This window comes from Coregonus lavaretus, assembly GCF_964263955.1.
Source record: "Coregonus lavaretus genome assembly, chromosome: 18".
Lineage (NCBI taxonomy): Eukaryota > Metazoa > Chordata > Actinopteri > Salmoniformes > Salmonidae > Coregonus > Coregonus lavaretus.
Window position 1 is genome coordinate 40,734,576 of NC_140005.1, and position 16,221 is coordinate 40,750,796.

At 43.1% G+C, this 16,221-nt stretch overlaps 1 pseudogene across 1 annotated transcript; it reads right to left on the reverse strand.

Annotated features, from left to right (window-relative positions):
- Positions 1 to 243: 243 nt before the first annotated feature.
- LOC311145656 (structural maintenance of chromosomes protein 6-like) lies at positions 244 to 15,417 on the reverse strand (annotated as a pseudogene). The gene is made up of 18 exons: positions 15,346 to 15,417; positions 10,165 to 10,319; positions 9,869 to 10,033; positions 9,424 to 9,501; positions 7,371 to 7,541; positions 6,803 to 6,981; positions 6,330 to 6,531; positions 5,869 to 5,983; positions 5,447 to 5,607; positions 4,674 to 4,809; positions 4,449 to 4,463; positions 4,393 to 4,416; positions 3,902 to 4,035; positions 3,534 to 3,679; positions 3,147 to 3,272; positions 1,026 to 1,131; positions 554 to 679; positions 244 to 384 (listed from the first exon to the last, which is right to left on the reverse strand). The product of its transcript is annotated as a structural maintenance of chromosomes protein 6-like (transcript).
- Between the last annotated feature and the right edge of the window lie 804 nt (positions 15,418 to 16,221).

Below are 16,221 nucleotides of genomic sequence, written 5' to 3' on the forward strand. Positions count from 1 at the left end.
TGCTCCAACAAAGTACTGAGTAAAGGGTCTGAATACTTATGTAAATGTTATATTTCCAAAAAAAATAATGGTTTATTAGAAAAAAATTCTAGAAACCTGCTTTTGCTTTGTCATTATGGGGTATTGTGTGTAGATTGATGAGGGGGAAAAACAATTTAATCAATTTTAGAATAAGGCTGTAACGTAACAAAATGTGGAAAAGGTCAAGGGGTCTGAATACTTTCCGAATGCACTGTATGCCTCCTACTTATTCCCCCTACTTCTTCTTCCTACTATTTCCTCCTTCCTGATAGATAGGGGGGTGATGAAGAAAAACTGATGAAGGTGCTACCGTTCTGACAGCTCCAGGAGGAGATCCAATGAGATACGGCGATTGTGCATGTCCTTTGGAAAACAAATTGGAGACAATTGTAAATTTCAACTTTTCCAAACCAGCGTTGATTCAGTAAGACTTAAATTAATCATAGAAGTTGAATGTTTGATGAAATACTGTTTCAAAATCTTTGTGAATCCAGGTGTGTAAATAACAAGCATGCATGTAGGCCTGTCTTAACATGTAGATGTCAAACTCGTCGAGGCACCTGAAGGGGGTGAAGCACACTGTAGAGAAGGATCTCTCTCCTCCAGACAGAGAACGCATGTCACTCATACTGTCGTTCTCATGGCCTGGCAGCTTCACCTGCAAAGGCCCAGGAGGTTACAGAGGACAAGACAAAAAACAGGACGAACTAAATTGGGTTTCACACCCATAGCTTGTGTGTATAGCTCTATCTGTTTCATGTGGTTGTTGTCATGCATTACCTGTTGTCTGTAAATGTTGATGGTTTAATGTTGTCTCAGTCCTCTTGAATGTGAAATACATTCCTGTAAAAGGCCAAATAAAGTAACTGAACTGAACAATTTTGATAAAAATCAATATGTCAAATTGATTCTGACGAATACAGGTAACTATTTTAAACAAATATATTGGTATTATGCAAGAGCTACGGAGGCCATTTGAAAGCTATCAGGATTAGCTCACATACCGAGATGGAGAGTGTCTCACCGTTGTGATCAAACATCATGGACCCACAGCAATTCATCTTTATCAGGAAATTATTAAACTACAACTTGCATCTCACAGAGAGGGACCTATAAAGACACAAATATTAATTCAAAAGAATGTGGGAATATTCAATATACAGTATTATATACTCAGTATTGTGGACTATAGGGCGAGTTGTGGACTTAAAGGGCTAGTTGTGGGCTAAAAAAGCTTGCTCAATGGAGATTATCCATTTTGTACAGGGTTAAACTTAATCTGTGTCTGGGAAACCAGCCATTGAGTAGTATTTTTGGGGTTTAATCCTTAAGAGTCTAAGCCGGGGGTGGGGGGTGGGGAGGAATTGGAATTGTTTTAAGATGGTCATACAAAGGATCATTTATTTATTTATTAATATTTGATGAAACATTGAATTTGGCCTTACTGCTATTAGCCCATAGAAACACATTGAATAACAGCTTCATAGATGGATAAACAGATAGTAAAAAAATTAAAATCTAAAAGAAAGTTTGTTCTGAAGTGTCTGTCCTATATCTGAGAGATATAAGAATACCCATACTAACAAACTGTATACTACATACTTAATGAGTATATACTACATACTATATACTATTAGTTCATTTTAGTATACTGTAAATGAACTGTATTGTTTCAGTTGAGGGTACTAGCGCTTCGCATGTCTACCGGAAGTTGATGCTGTTGCTATGCAACCTCTTGCTAGCTTGTTAGCATAACAAATGACTAGCTATACATTTTACGATTTCGGGTGTGTTCGTAAATTCAATCTGGAGTGCCAGAGTGTGCTCAGAGTGCGCTCTGGGTGTTCGTAAATTCAGAGCATTGTCAGATTGTCCATTGGTAAATTCAGAGCGTTTCGCCCTCGGAGGTTTCAGAGCGCACACTGGACGCTCTGGCTGAGGAGTAGGGTTGATCCGAGCGTTCTGACCTCACAACGACAGTCAAGCACCCAAGCTAACTGGTTAACGTTGGTTAGCTTGCTAGCTACTTCCAGAAACAAATGAGAGAACACCTCACTCTGATCATTTTACTCGCCCTAGCAGAGCTGGTTAGGCTGTTTTCATGTTATCCAGAGCGTTGGTGACTGTAACTGTGCTGCTGGCAACAATTTAGTTACGTTTTTTTTGCCGACATTTACTGACACCGGCCATATTCAACGGGTGTTGAGCGTTCCTGCGCTCTCGCACACTCAGATGAGAGTGCTCTGAAATCGGAGTAGATAGCTAGAATTAACAATGTCCATTAAGAACGCACAATGACTATATACCACTTAGCTAAGAATGACGTGAATAAGCAAGTCAATAAACGTTGGGTAGTTAGTTAGATAGCATATATTTAATATACTGCCTGGCAAGTTCGATGTATTAGTAGCAAACTAACGTTAGCCAGTAAATAGCTAACATACTGGTACATACTGCTGTAATGCTGTGCGGTTCATAAGAATAGCGTAGCTAACAAATTGTCAGCCAACATAACATGTAACGTAACTTATTTGATAAATCATTACTTTATTACATTGCTCAACATTTTCTTAACATTTGTCTTAATTAGGTAAAGCAATGAATTTGTATCTGTTCTCGTCGGACTTCGGCTACATATTTTCCGCCATTTTCTTCAAATCTGAAAACGCTGTGAAGCCACGCCTATTTTCTGAAGAATTGCGTTATGGGCCCTAAAATCACGGAAATAGTGTCCACTGCTTGTATACTTTGTATTTTGTACGACATCCGGGAACTTTTAGCATACTAACTATATCCATACTATGACCAATCACAAATAGTAGGGTTAGTGCGGTTAGTATGAGTATTCGAACACAGCTTGTATTTAACCCCTTGTTTTAGGCACTAAACTATCTCCATATATACTTCCATTCATTTTTTGAACTGGTACCCAGCCACCTTCAGACTAGTCTTGTGGTCCGTGTTCGTGAGAGACTCACCTTTCCATAGAGTGGTCATATTAGTGTGTAGCAGAAACTGTTCGGACGCTACAGACAGAAGTTGGCAGATCGGCTGTACGGACTTCAGACTAGCAAAACGGAGAACAGATTGTCCTTTATGAAATGCGTCAAATGACCGGGAATTACCAGCACATTATTTTGTACCGGGTCTGCCTGTCGGACATGATGTTGTCAAGGCGATCTATGAACTTCTTCAGATTTCTCACTTGGTTGGAATTTTACCTGTAGTTAGCCAGGGCCTCTGCATACTCTCTGGTGAGGAGACAAAGATATATACAAAATTCATGTACAGTATTGGCCTTGAAATGTTACATTTTCAATATGTCTTGACGCAGTAAGTACAGCATGTCTTCTAACATGACATAATCAATGTTAACCCAGAACAAAAATCTTGCGTAATTTGGTGTTAACGTAGTCTGTCCACGAGAGATTAAACATTACAAAACAATTGAATGAGCAACGTTTTATGAAATATCCAATGCTGTTTGGATATGTACTGATGCAGTATCCTACCTGACCACCTGCTCGTCGTCTCCATGGCTACTCTCCTGAACACTGATCTTCTTCCGTAACCGTGTGATCTCCACATCAATTCTCTTCGCGCTTCGATCTACCTGTTGGCGCTCTGGGCTGATCTCTTCGGCTTTGGCCACAAATTCCTGTCAACAGGTTATAAACTACAGATTAGGAACTGCCATTTATATTACATGCATTTCACGTTGCCAACTTGGCCTTATCGTTCTTGTTTTTTACTTAGCAAAATAAGACGCAGGTTTACAATAAAAAACTGAATGCAAGAATTGTAATTAATATAATATAATGCACTGATAAATATCCATATATGGGTTGGTTCTAACATTGCGACAAATATTATCGCTTACCGCAACCTCTTCTTCTTTTAGAGCCAGATCCCTTCTCATAGCCTGTTGTCCTGATGATTCTTGAGTTTATTTTCCAAGATCTTCAGGATTCGGTCCAGTTTACTGCACTCTGCCTCCACCTTGCCCCGTTCCTCCTGGTCAGCCAAGACCACAACAAGTTTTATGTGTGTGTATCAAATAGTTGCCATTTTATTAGGGACCATTTAACTATAAAAGCAAGGAAAATGTGTATTTCATTGTCATTTTTGTAATGATTAGGTATCCTGTGTGCCGCAGTTAGTAAGAGCATGGCACTAGCAATGCAAAGCAAGTTAATGGGTTCAATTTCCACAGAGATAACATACACATACAAAAATGTACTCATTGCACTGTGACACACCACCTCCCTGTACTGTTAGTTGCTTTGGTTAAAGGTGTCTGCCAAGTGCATATACAGTGTATTAACTGTTTTCATCTGTACAGCATCAGGCACTGCAAACATGTCTCTTTACCTTCAGTGGCTCCATCTCTTCAGGCAGCTGTTTATTCCTGTCACACTGGCCTTGACTTGATTCACTGTGGCCTGCATTCAAATATACAGGTAAACAGTTAAACGGCATTCATGTCATACATTACATAAAGGTGTAATACCAGTCTTTTTCAGTAATTATGGGGTCATGATGGTGCTAAAGTGTGATGGTGCAATGCATCTGACTGTTGTCTATTCAATGTGTCAATGTTTTAATTGTATACAGCAGTGACAGACACATTACAACACAGTTCAACACATTACCAGAGGAATTTTCAGAGTCATGATGGTGCTGTGTAGTTTGGCCTCCATGCGCTGGATGTCCTCAGTGACTGAGCTCAGGTGAAGATGAAACCGGGAGAACTGGGCCTTGTAGTTCTCGAGCTCTGACTCCAACATGCTGAGAAATAAAACTACAAATCAATACAATTCTGAAAGACAGGATCAGGTTCGGGGCGGCAACTTAATTCCCTTCAATTATCGCCTCCTCCAAAAAGAGATCATTCTTCTCATGGGACTTCCTGGTTAAATAAAAGGTTAAATAAAATAGATACAAATATTTCCTGCTGATGCGTTTCAGAGCAAGCTCCTTCATTAACCATACAATAATGAATATTGAACTCATCTAAATAACTTAAAGACATCCTCCAGTGATTTTTTAACTTTTACTGTTGAAAAACGATATCCCAAGTATACTGTAAATACAGTAAAGTAGACACACTAAAGGGTAAAAAATATATATGTTTTGAGCAAAATATATATATTTTTTACACAACTGTAAACTTCAAGGAGTAGGGCATTCAAGAAGTTGGTCTGATGAGAATCTGTGATGTCATCGGCCTCAGAGGAGAGATAGAGAACAAACCCCCCCCCCCCCCCCCCCCCACACACACACACACACTTTTGTGCTATGTCATGACATACATTGAACACCTATTGAGATGTGCCTTTTGTTAAGTAAATCAGGACTTAAATGAGGTGAAAAGGAGACTGGAGTGCAAAATAGTAGAGACCAGATGAACAAAATAGTTACTTACCGAATTTCTGTCTACAGATCTACCCTGAGGTATTTGGCCATGCTGAAGTCTGGGGTGTAGTACTGGTTGGGGTAAACCTGATCTCCTTTGACAGTGAAGGCCTCACAGCAGTTCCTCAGGGGTCGGCCTTGTTGCATCACCCTCCTGGCTGCATCCTTCTCCTGCAATCAAATCTTTTACATTTGCATGCAGCAAAGTCTACTGCCAGCTAAAACTATCTTCATCAAACTTCAGCTACATACAGTGCCCACTATATGCAAGACAGCCTGATAAATTCCATGATGGTACAGTTAGAAACACAAATGTCATAACCACTTTTATATCTTTCAATTTTAGCTGCCTCAATGCACACTCCTTCAAACAGTTTGTTGGACTGTACATGCAACATGTAAATATTATGAACGATCTGGGTAGAAACTAACTTTGATGATGAGAATGGATTCTATGACCCTCATGTCAATGAGACAGTTGGTAATGACTGGGTTGGCTATGCTCAGAGAGTCCAGCACCGAGGGGTAGTCAGGGTGATTGACTCCCCTGAAACACAACAAAATACAAAAACACATTTATACAAAATAGCTTTACTGACTCAACATTTTTATATACAGTTTGTTATGTGCATATAACATAATTATTTGTTAACATTAAGACTTGTCTTCATCAGTCTACACACAGCTATAACTAAATATGGACATTGACCAAATATGGTCAATAGTAGCTACCGCTATTCAACAACATCAATAAAAACTATGCTTGCGTCCAAATGGCACCCTATTCCCTACATAGTGCACTACTTTTGATCAGAGCCCTATCGGCCCTGGTCAAAAGTAGCGCACTATGTAGGGAATATGTTGCCATTTCAGATGGAGCCAGTGTGTCTCACCGTCCTTGAACCTTGTAGACAGAACTAGAGAAGGGGCTGACGATGATCTGGGGCCTGTTGCCTTTAGAGAAGTAGTGTGACATCAGGTCCTGGAGGACAGCCTCGTCCTTGTAGTTGTCACAGCAGAAGGTCTTCATGAAGCTCCTCAAGCAGCTCTCCACTGCAACAGCTAACGTAGGGTCCTTCAGGTTGATACATGCACCTGAGGGGAAAACATGGATGGATGCATGGGTAAGTGGATGAATGAATTAATGAATGAATGAATAGACAGACGAACAAACATTAATTCATGATAAGTACATCTTTGTGAGGTTTCTCAACAAGGGGCACTAAGGGGTACTACCTATCCATAGGGGGTACTTAGGAAGACTCAAGAACATAGGGTCAAAGATGTGCTGCACATGAGGGTGTAATTTGGGCAGACCACAATATGAATGGGCTACATTAACCAAAGAAGGTTGAGAACCACTGACCTATAGGACCGAAAGGTTTCTTGGTAAAGCGTCCTTGGATGTGAACCTTATCGATGGTGTCTAGCAGGTCAGGCATGTTATTTCCAAAGCGCTTCAGTTTGTTGGATCTACTGGCCAGGAGCTGGTTCTTCCTCTTCAGTTTAGCCCCCATTGACACTTGGATATTCTTATCTTCCAACCTAGTGCATTCAATCAATACATGAGCATTACATACATTTTACTACTTGTACTATAGAAGTGGAGTGCATCTGATACACAAACATTCCATGTCAGTCACAGTTGATGCAAAAAGTGGTGGTGACCATTTTGCTGAGGCCTATAAGTGGCAGTCCTGGGCCACACCCTACTCGAACACTAAGCTTCTCAGTCTCAATACTGACTGAGGATGTCTAAAATTGCTAATGGTCTGTAGGTATTTGTTGGAATACTCATTTCATACTGTAGTAGAATGCTGGTGTAGAAGAATGTAAACGGAATGCATCTCTGACTTTAAAAACAAGCTGTACAGTATGATAAGATTACATTCTTGGATGAGAAAGAAAATCGACTTTGAATCATTTCCCATTACCATAGCTTGTCCAGCTCCTTCTTTTCTTTGAACAGAGCCTGTTGCTTGTCCTTGATCTCCTGATTCAGGGTGGTGAACTGCGTCTCATGCTTCTCCAGCTGCATCCTCAGACTGGAGATTTTCTGCAGTCTTTTTGTGTGCTCTGCCTCTGCCTCCTTGTTCTGACTCCCACTACAGGGTTACATCAAAGATAATTTCAAGAAAAGCCTGAATGTATGCAAAGAAATCAAAACTGACTCCCACTGTTGGGTTTAAAGCTGAAAGTAACTACAGTAGTTATCTAACCAAAAGAGTAAGTGGACCACGAATGCAATGAATAGTCATACCTACAGTTGAAGTCGGAAGTTTACATACACTTAGGTTGGAGTCATTCAAACTTGTTTTTCAACCACTCCACAAATTTCTTGTTAACAAACTATAGTTTTGGCAAGTCGTTTAGGGCATCTACTTTGTGCATGACACAAGTAATTTTGACAACAATTGTTTACAGACAGATTATTTCACTTATAATTCACTGTATCACAATTCCAGTGGGTCAGAAGTTTACATACACTAAGTTGACTGTGCCTTTAAACAGCTTGGAAAATTCCAGAAAATGATGTAATGGCTTTAGAAGCTTCTGATAGGCTAATTGACATAATTTGAGTCAATTGGAGGTGTATCTGTGGATGTATTACAAGGCCTACCTTCAAACTCAGTGCCGCTTTGCTTGATATCATGGGAAAATCTAAAGAAATCAGCCAAGACCTCAGAAAAAAAATGGTAGACCTCCACAAGTCTGGTTCATCCTTGGGAGCAATTTCCAAACACCTGAAGGTACCACGTTCATCTGAACAAACAATAGTACGCAAGTATAAACACCATGGGACCACGCAGCCGTCATACCGCTCAGGAAGGAGACGCGTTCTGTCTCCTAGAGATGAACATACTTTGGTGCGAAAAGTGCAAATCAATCCCAGAACAACAGCAAAGGACCTTGTGAAGATGCTGGAGGAAACAGGTAAAAAAGTATCTATATCCACAGTAAAACGAGTCCTATATTGACATAACCTGAAAGGCCGCTCAGCAAGGAAGAAGCCACTGCTCCAAAACCGCCATAAAAAAGCCAGACTATGGTTTGCAACTGCACATAGGGACAAAGATCATACTTTTTGGTCTGATGAAACAAAAATAGAACTGTTTGGCCATAATGACCATCGTTATGTTTGGAGGAAAAAGGGGTTGGCTTGCAAGCCGAAGAACACCATCCCAACCGTGAAGCACGGGGTGGCAGCATCATGCTGTGGGGGTGCTTTGCTGCAGGAGGGACTGGTGCACTTCAGAAAATAGATGGCATCATGAGGAAGGAACATTATGTGGATATATTGAAGCAACATCTCAAGACATCAGTCAGGAAGTTAAAGCTTGGTCGCAAATGGGTCTTCCAAATGGACAATGACCCCAAGCATACTTCCAAAGTTGTGGCAAAATGGCTTAAGGACAACAAAGTCAAGATATTGGAGTGGCCATCACAAAGCCCTGACCTCAATCCTATACAACATTTGTGGGCAGAACTGAAAAAGCGTGTGCGAGCAAGGAGGCCTACAAACCTGACTCAGTTACACCAGCTCTGTCAGGAGGAATGGGCCAAAATTCATCCAACTTCTTGTGGGAAGCTTGTGGAAGGCTACCTGAAATGTTTGACCCAAGTTAAACAATTTAAAGGCAACGCTACCAAATACTAATTGAGTGTATGTAAACTTCTGACCCACTGGGAATGTGATGAAAGAAATAAAAGCTGAAATAAATCATTCTCTCTACTATTATTCTGACATTTCACATTCTTAAAATAAAGTGGTGATCCTAACTGACCTAAGACAGGGAATTTTTACTAGGATTAAATGTCAGGAATTGTGAAAAACTGAGTTTAAATGTATTTGGCTAAGGTGCATGTAAATTTCCGACTTCAACTGTAGATACAGTAAATCAGAGTGCAACGTGTATCTTTTCACAGTATATCCTTCCAAACATTGACTAATGCTGAATGCCCAACTATCACTCAAAAACCACTCACATATTTTTCACTTTGTGAATTCTCTCCCGAAGAAGAGATTGCTTCAGTTTGTTTGTTCAGCGCACGGAAGAAAACTAGCTAGAATACAACATTTGTAGGAGAAAAAGTACAGCTCAGACAAATGTGTTAACTTTTAAAGTGCTGCAAATACATGCATAAAATGCACAAATTAGTATGTAAAGTTATTGGTGAGGAAAATTAGAAAATGTCCCATTGTCTTACGTCAGACGCGTGGCAATGCGTGTCGTGTTAGAATGACACCATCTGTCATAAGGCAATGGGATGTATCCCAAACGGCACCCTATTCCCTATAAAGTCCACTATATTTTAACAGAGCACTAGGGACCCTGGTCAAAAGTAGTGTACTACATAGGGTATAGGGCGTCATTTAAGACAGCCTCAGTTTACTTACTAAAATGGGATTGACCCCAACCCAGCCTCTTACCTTCTGTTCTTTCTGGGCTTTATCCTTCGCCTTCACTACTTCCTTTATCTTCCGAAAGTCAAGGTCTCCTCCTCTTCTCTCCGACTGTCAAGCCTGCTCTGCATGTCCTGCAATTTATTTTCAGCTACTGTCACTTTATTCTGGATGGAAAAGAGAGATATAAAACTAAGATATAAAACAGGTTTACATTTCTCTATCGTATCAATAGCTCAAATGGTTTGAGTGTGACTACAGATCCAGTTGACACACTCAGATCTTAAATTAACCCTGATAACAACCTGACAACATATTTATACAAATATACTTCACAAATACCTGACAAGGAAAAACCTACCAAGCACCATGCCATCATCTTCTTCAGTTCCTCCAGAGTCTCCTTCATCTCACCAACAGATGACAGGTTTTCATACCTCTCCTTCTGTAAAAACTTGTGCTTGAGATCCTTTAGACACTGAAAGCAAATGATAAAACATGGTTATAGTTTAACGTACTGTCCTGTTTATAATTGAATTGAAAACCTGTAACAAACCTATACATATGTACAGTGAGGGATAAAAGTATTTGTACTGGATTTTGTACGTTTGCTCACTGACAAAGACATGATCAGTCTATAATTTTAATGGTAGGTTTATTTGAACATTGAGAGACAGAATAACAACAAAATAATCCAGAAAAACGCATGTCAAAAATGTTATAAATTGATTTGCATTTTAGTGAGGGAAATAAGTATTTGACTCCTCTGCAAAACACAGACTTAGTACTTGGTGGCAAAACCCTTGTTGTCAATCAAAGAGGTCAGACGTTTCTTGTAGTTGGCCACCAAGTTTGCACACATCTCAGGAGGGATTTTGTCCCACTCCTCTTTGCAGATCTTCTCCAAGTCATTAAGGTTTCGAGGCTGACGTTTGGCAACTCGAACCTTCAGCTCCTTCCACAGATTTTCTATGGGATTAAGGTCTGGAGACTGGCTAGGCCACTCCAGGACCTTAATGTGCTTCTTCTTGAGCCACTCCTTTGTTGCCTTGGCCGTGTGTTTTGGGTCATTGTCATGCTGGAATACCCATCCACGACCCATTTTCAATGCCCTGGCTGAGGGAAGGAGGTTCTCACCCAAGATTTGATGGTACATGGCCCCGTCCATCGTCCCTTTGATGCTGTGAAGTTGTCCTGTCCCCTTAGCAGAAAAACACCCCCAAAGCATAATGTTTCCACCTCCATGTTTGACGGTGGGGATGGTGTTCTTGGGGTCATAGGCAGCATTCCTCCTCCTCCAAACACGGCGAGTTGAGTTGATGCCAAAGAGCTCGATTTTGGTCTCATCTGACCACAACACTTTCACCCAGTTCTCCGCTGAATCATTCAGATGTTCATTGGCAAACAACTTCAGACGGGCCTGTATATGTGTTTTCTTGAGCAGGGGGACCTTGCGGGCGCTGCAGGATTTCAGTCCTTTACAGCATAGTGTGTTACCAATTGTTTTCTTGGTGACTATGGTCCCAGCTGCCTTGAGATCATTGACAAGATCCTCTCGTGTAGTTCTGGGCTGATTCCTCACCGTTCTCATGGTCATTGCAACTCTATGAGGTGAGATCTTGTATGGAACCCCAGGCCGAGGGAGATTGACAGTTATTTTGTGTTTCTTCCATTTGCGAATAATCGCACCAACTGTTGTCACCTTCTCACCAAGCTGCTTGGCGATGGTCTTGTAGCCCATCCCAGCCTTGTGTAGGTCTACAATCTTGTCCCTGACATCCTTGGAGAGCTCTTTGGTCTTGGCCATGGTGGAGAGTTTGGAATCTGATTGATTGATTGCTTCTGTGGACAGGTGTCTTTTATACTCCCTTTAAGAGTGTGATCCTAATCTCAGCTCGTTACCTGTATAAAAGACACCTGGGAGCCAGAAATCTTTCTGATTGAGAGGGGGTCAAATACTTATTTCCCTCATTAAAATGCAAATCAATTTATAACATTTTTGACATGTGTTTTTCTGGATTTTTTTGTTGTTATTCTGTCTCTCACTGTTCAAATAAACCTACCATTAAAATTATAGACTTATCATGTCTTTGTCAGTGGGCAAACGTACAAAATCAGCAGGGGATCAAATACTTTTTTCCCTCACTGTATATGTTGTAGCTTAGACCCTATTTTACATCATCTGAGGTGTTTGTGTTGTGCCTGCCATCGGTTGAGACACAGCATACTCTTGAATGCAGGGTGGGTGTCAGATATCAGAGAATGTTGACTTGAGTGGGAATATCCATTGTTATAAATTGAACTGTCAAGCTTCTATAGGAAACCTATTGAAATCCTAGAAATATAGATAATAGAATAAACAGACCCATTCAAGTTGACATTTGACGGTGGGTGGACCGGTTGGCCATCTTTCTGGTAGAAATTGGAAGTTGAAGTTTGAATTCAATTTAAACGTCAGCGGTCTGAAGGGATAGAATTCTATGAATTCCATTTGTATGATTGAAATGACACCCACCCTTTTTTCAAGAGTATGACGGGCACAACACAAACACTTCAGATTATGTAAAATAGGGTCTAAACTACAATATTTGTGAAAATTAAAAATATCTGAGTTTTAAATAATTGACAGTAAAGCTTAATTTTTATTTTATATTATGAAAAACTTTTTTCCAAGAAATCATAGAATAGTTTGACCACCCTGTTTGTAAGCATTCAAATTATATCAAACGCAACTGTTTATCTTTTTCAGTGATGAAGACATGGATGTCTCATGGTAGGGTGGGGTATGCAAAATTGGTAAACTTTGAGCACCTCTAAGGTGTCGTTCAAATCAAAAGGGGTGCAGTCAGAAAGTGATTGAAAATCATATGGAATGACCCAGAGGTAAGATAAGGCATAGAAAACATGTATATATGGTGAGGCATATAACCAATACAAAGTGACAGTTTAAAAATCCTCTTTCTTACTTCCATTGTTGCCAACAATGAAGTTCACATTGGGACCGAACTGGACCAAGAAAATGGTGACACATGAAATTCTTTATGGTGATGCTTTCAATGACCCAATATCTCCCAAACCCTTAAAAAAATGTAAGAACAACAAAAATAGAAGAACATTGTAAGCTATTACAAATCAATCAATCAATCAGATAATTGATTTGAGGAACTGACCGAGGGAGAGGTGGAGTGGTCATTAAAATTAAAGGATGTCCCATGATCCTCTCTGCCATCTTCTTCCTCTGTAACTGCTTCCAATCTACTTTTCTTGGTGAATATTGCATCATTCAGCTTCATTTTAGTAACATCTGGGTCCACTCTGTCGAACCAAATAAAACAAATATCTGCATAAATGATAGTAATTGCTAGCTCTCAGAAACTCAAGCATTACCCAGCCTTACAGTTCTCAATCGAACCTGTATCGGACACCTGGATTAATTAACTACAAGTATAAAGTTTTAATGTCACAAGCACAAGTACAGTGAAATGCCTTTCTTGCAAGCTCTAAACCCAACAATGCAGTAATCAATAACAATGTAGAATACAAACACACGAGAAATAAAAATTTGAAATAAGAAGAACACAAGAAAGTAAGTAAGCATACTATATACAAGGTTGTTACAGGAGGGGGTCGCAGTTCCGGAGCGATCCACTAGGTGTCCTCCTCCGACAACCTTAGGCACCTTCTCACTCACAGTCTGGACTAATCATGATCCTATTGGTGTCACCTGTGTCTACCTGTTCACCTGTGTATTTATGCCCTCACTTCCCTGTGTTAATTTGCTCAGTTTTCTCTGCTAGTTTCTCTATGCTCAGCAGTACTAATCAGTGTCTGATCGGAGAAGTATGTACAGGTACTCGAGAAGTGTTCTCCCTGTTTCTTTATTATTTCAGTCGTAGTTACTATTTTGTATTTTGGCTGTCAGCCTGTTTTTGGAGATTTATTTGCTCCACCTTTCTGTTATTGTGTTAAGTCTGTTGTTTTGTATCCTGGCTTCGGGACCACCAGTAAAGATCCTTGTTTCACCATCTCTGCCTACTGCCTACTGTCTATCATGCACTGCACCTGGGTCACACCTCACAGAAAACTGAGCCAATATGGACCCAGCGGAGGCAGCACAGTATCGGAGCACATTGGCCAGCTGACGATCGCCGTGCAGAGCCGGGTGGACACCCGACCAGCCCCGGCAGCCGGCAGAGCAGAAGCCGCGGCAGCGGCGTCTCCAGTCTCACCTACGACATCGCTGGAACCCCGCCTACCACCTCCGGAGAGGTATGACAGACATCCAGAGGGCTGCTGGGAATTTCTCACCCAGTGTTCCCTGGTATTCAGCCTACAACCCTCCTCCTTCCCGACGGAGCAAGGCCGGGTGGCCTACATCATCACTCTGTTGATGGGTCAGGACCTTTCCTGGGCTACCGCGGAGTGGGAGATCCAAACTCTGGCATGCTCTGACTCCTAACAATTCACCCGGGAGATACGCAAGGTGTTCAAGACCTCTCGGGTGGTGTCGGGGCACGAGGCTGGGAGGCAGCTCATGGCCACCGTTCGGTGGTGGACTACTCCGTAGAGTTCCGGACCTGGGCTCGAGAGGCACGATGGGAGGAGGCCGCCCTGGTCGTCCTTTACGCGCAGGGGCTATCGGAGGGGATGAAGGACGAACTCTCCTTCAGGGAGCTGCCTGAGCGACTGGACGGCCTCGTCGACTTCTCGGTGCAGGTAGACAATCAGTGTCATGAGAGGGCGCACGAGAGAGGGATGACGCAAAGCGTGCCTCCGCGTCCCCCTTTTAGCCCGGAGGCTTTCCGCCGATTCAGGGAGGAGAACCTCAGGAGGAGGCTATGCAGCTGGGTGCGGCGCGCTTGTCCAGGATGGAGAGGCAGAGGCGTCTGCGCCAGGGACGTTGCCTGTATTGCGGCCAGGCAGGTCACCACTGCAACTCATGGCCGGAGAAGCAGGGAAACGGGAGCGCTCACTAGTATCGGGAGGGGTGCTAGCGAGCCGGAACCAAAACCCCAACTCCAGAGACTCCCAGACTTTTCTCCAAGTCAAGGTTCAGTGGGGCCGTGCTGCGCGTCGGGCGCATGCACTGGTGGATTCTGGGGCCACGGGAAACCTGATGGACGCGGGGATGGCCCAAGGTTGGAGTGTTCTGTTATTCTCCCTCTCCGAGCCGGTTCCGGTCATGGGCCTGGACGGCGGCCGTTGGGGTCGGGTTTCATCACCCGGCGCACTGTCCCCATGCGTGTCCGGGTGGCAGGGGGGCTATGGGAGGATATCCAGTTTTTCATTGTGGACTCTCCGGAGTGTCCTCTCATTCACAGGCACCCCTGGCTGGTCGCCCACAAACCCCGAATAGACTGGTCCACGGGGCGGCTCATCCTGGAGGGAGGCTCCGCACCTGTCTTGTTCCGGGCTCCACCGACCACTCATCAGCCCAAACCACCGTCCCAGACCACCTACCAGTCCTCATGTCTTCCCCAGGTCCCGCACTCCGAACCGCCTACCGTCCTAGCGGCGGTTACCACCGGAAGGACGGCGGCTACAGACTCCGTCACCAGCCCAGACCTGGTAGGCATTCCCCAGGAGTATTGGGATCTGGGGGAGGTGTTTAGTAAGAGGCGTGCCAAGGGCCTACCTCCTCACAGGCCATACGACTGCCCTATCGATCTCCTACCAGGCGCAATGCCCACACGAGGGTGATTGTTTTCCTTGTCCCGGCCGGAGACGCTGGCCATGAGGGAGTATATCGACGAGGCACTCGTCGAGGGTCACATCTGCCCATCTACCTCACCCGCGGGAACGGGCTTCTTCTACGTGGGGAAAAAGGACGGTGGGCAATAGCCGTGCATTGATTACCGGGCGCTCAACGACATCACAGTTAAGAACCGCTACCCACTCCCCCTGATGACGGCGGAATTCAAGTCGTTGCAGGGAGCCCGGATCTTCACCAAGCTGGACTTACGAAATGCCTACATCCTGGTGAGGATTCGGGAGGGGGACGAGTGGAAGACGGCTTTTAACACATCCAGTGGGCTTTACGAGTACGAAGTCATGCCGTTTGGTCTAGCCAACGCGCTTGCAGTGTTCCAGGCGTTGGTCAAAAACGTGCTCCAGGACCTCCTCGACCACAGCGTCTTCCTGTATTTGGATGACATCCTAATATTTTCAAAGGACATGAGTGAACACCAGCAGCATGTTCGGCAGGTCCTCCAATGCCTTCTCCGTCACCAGCTCTACGTCAAGGCGGAAAAGTGCGTATTCCACACGGAGACAGTCTCCTTCCTGGGGTTCATCGTAGGGGGACCTACGGATGGACCCAGCCAAGGTCAGCGCGGTACTGGATTGGCCCCAGCCCTCCTCCCTCAAGCAACTATAACGGT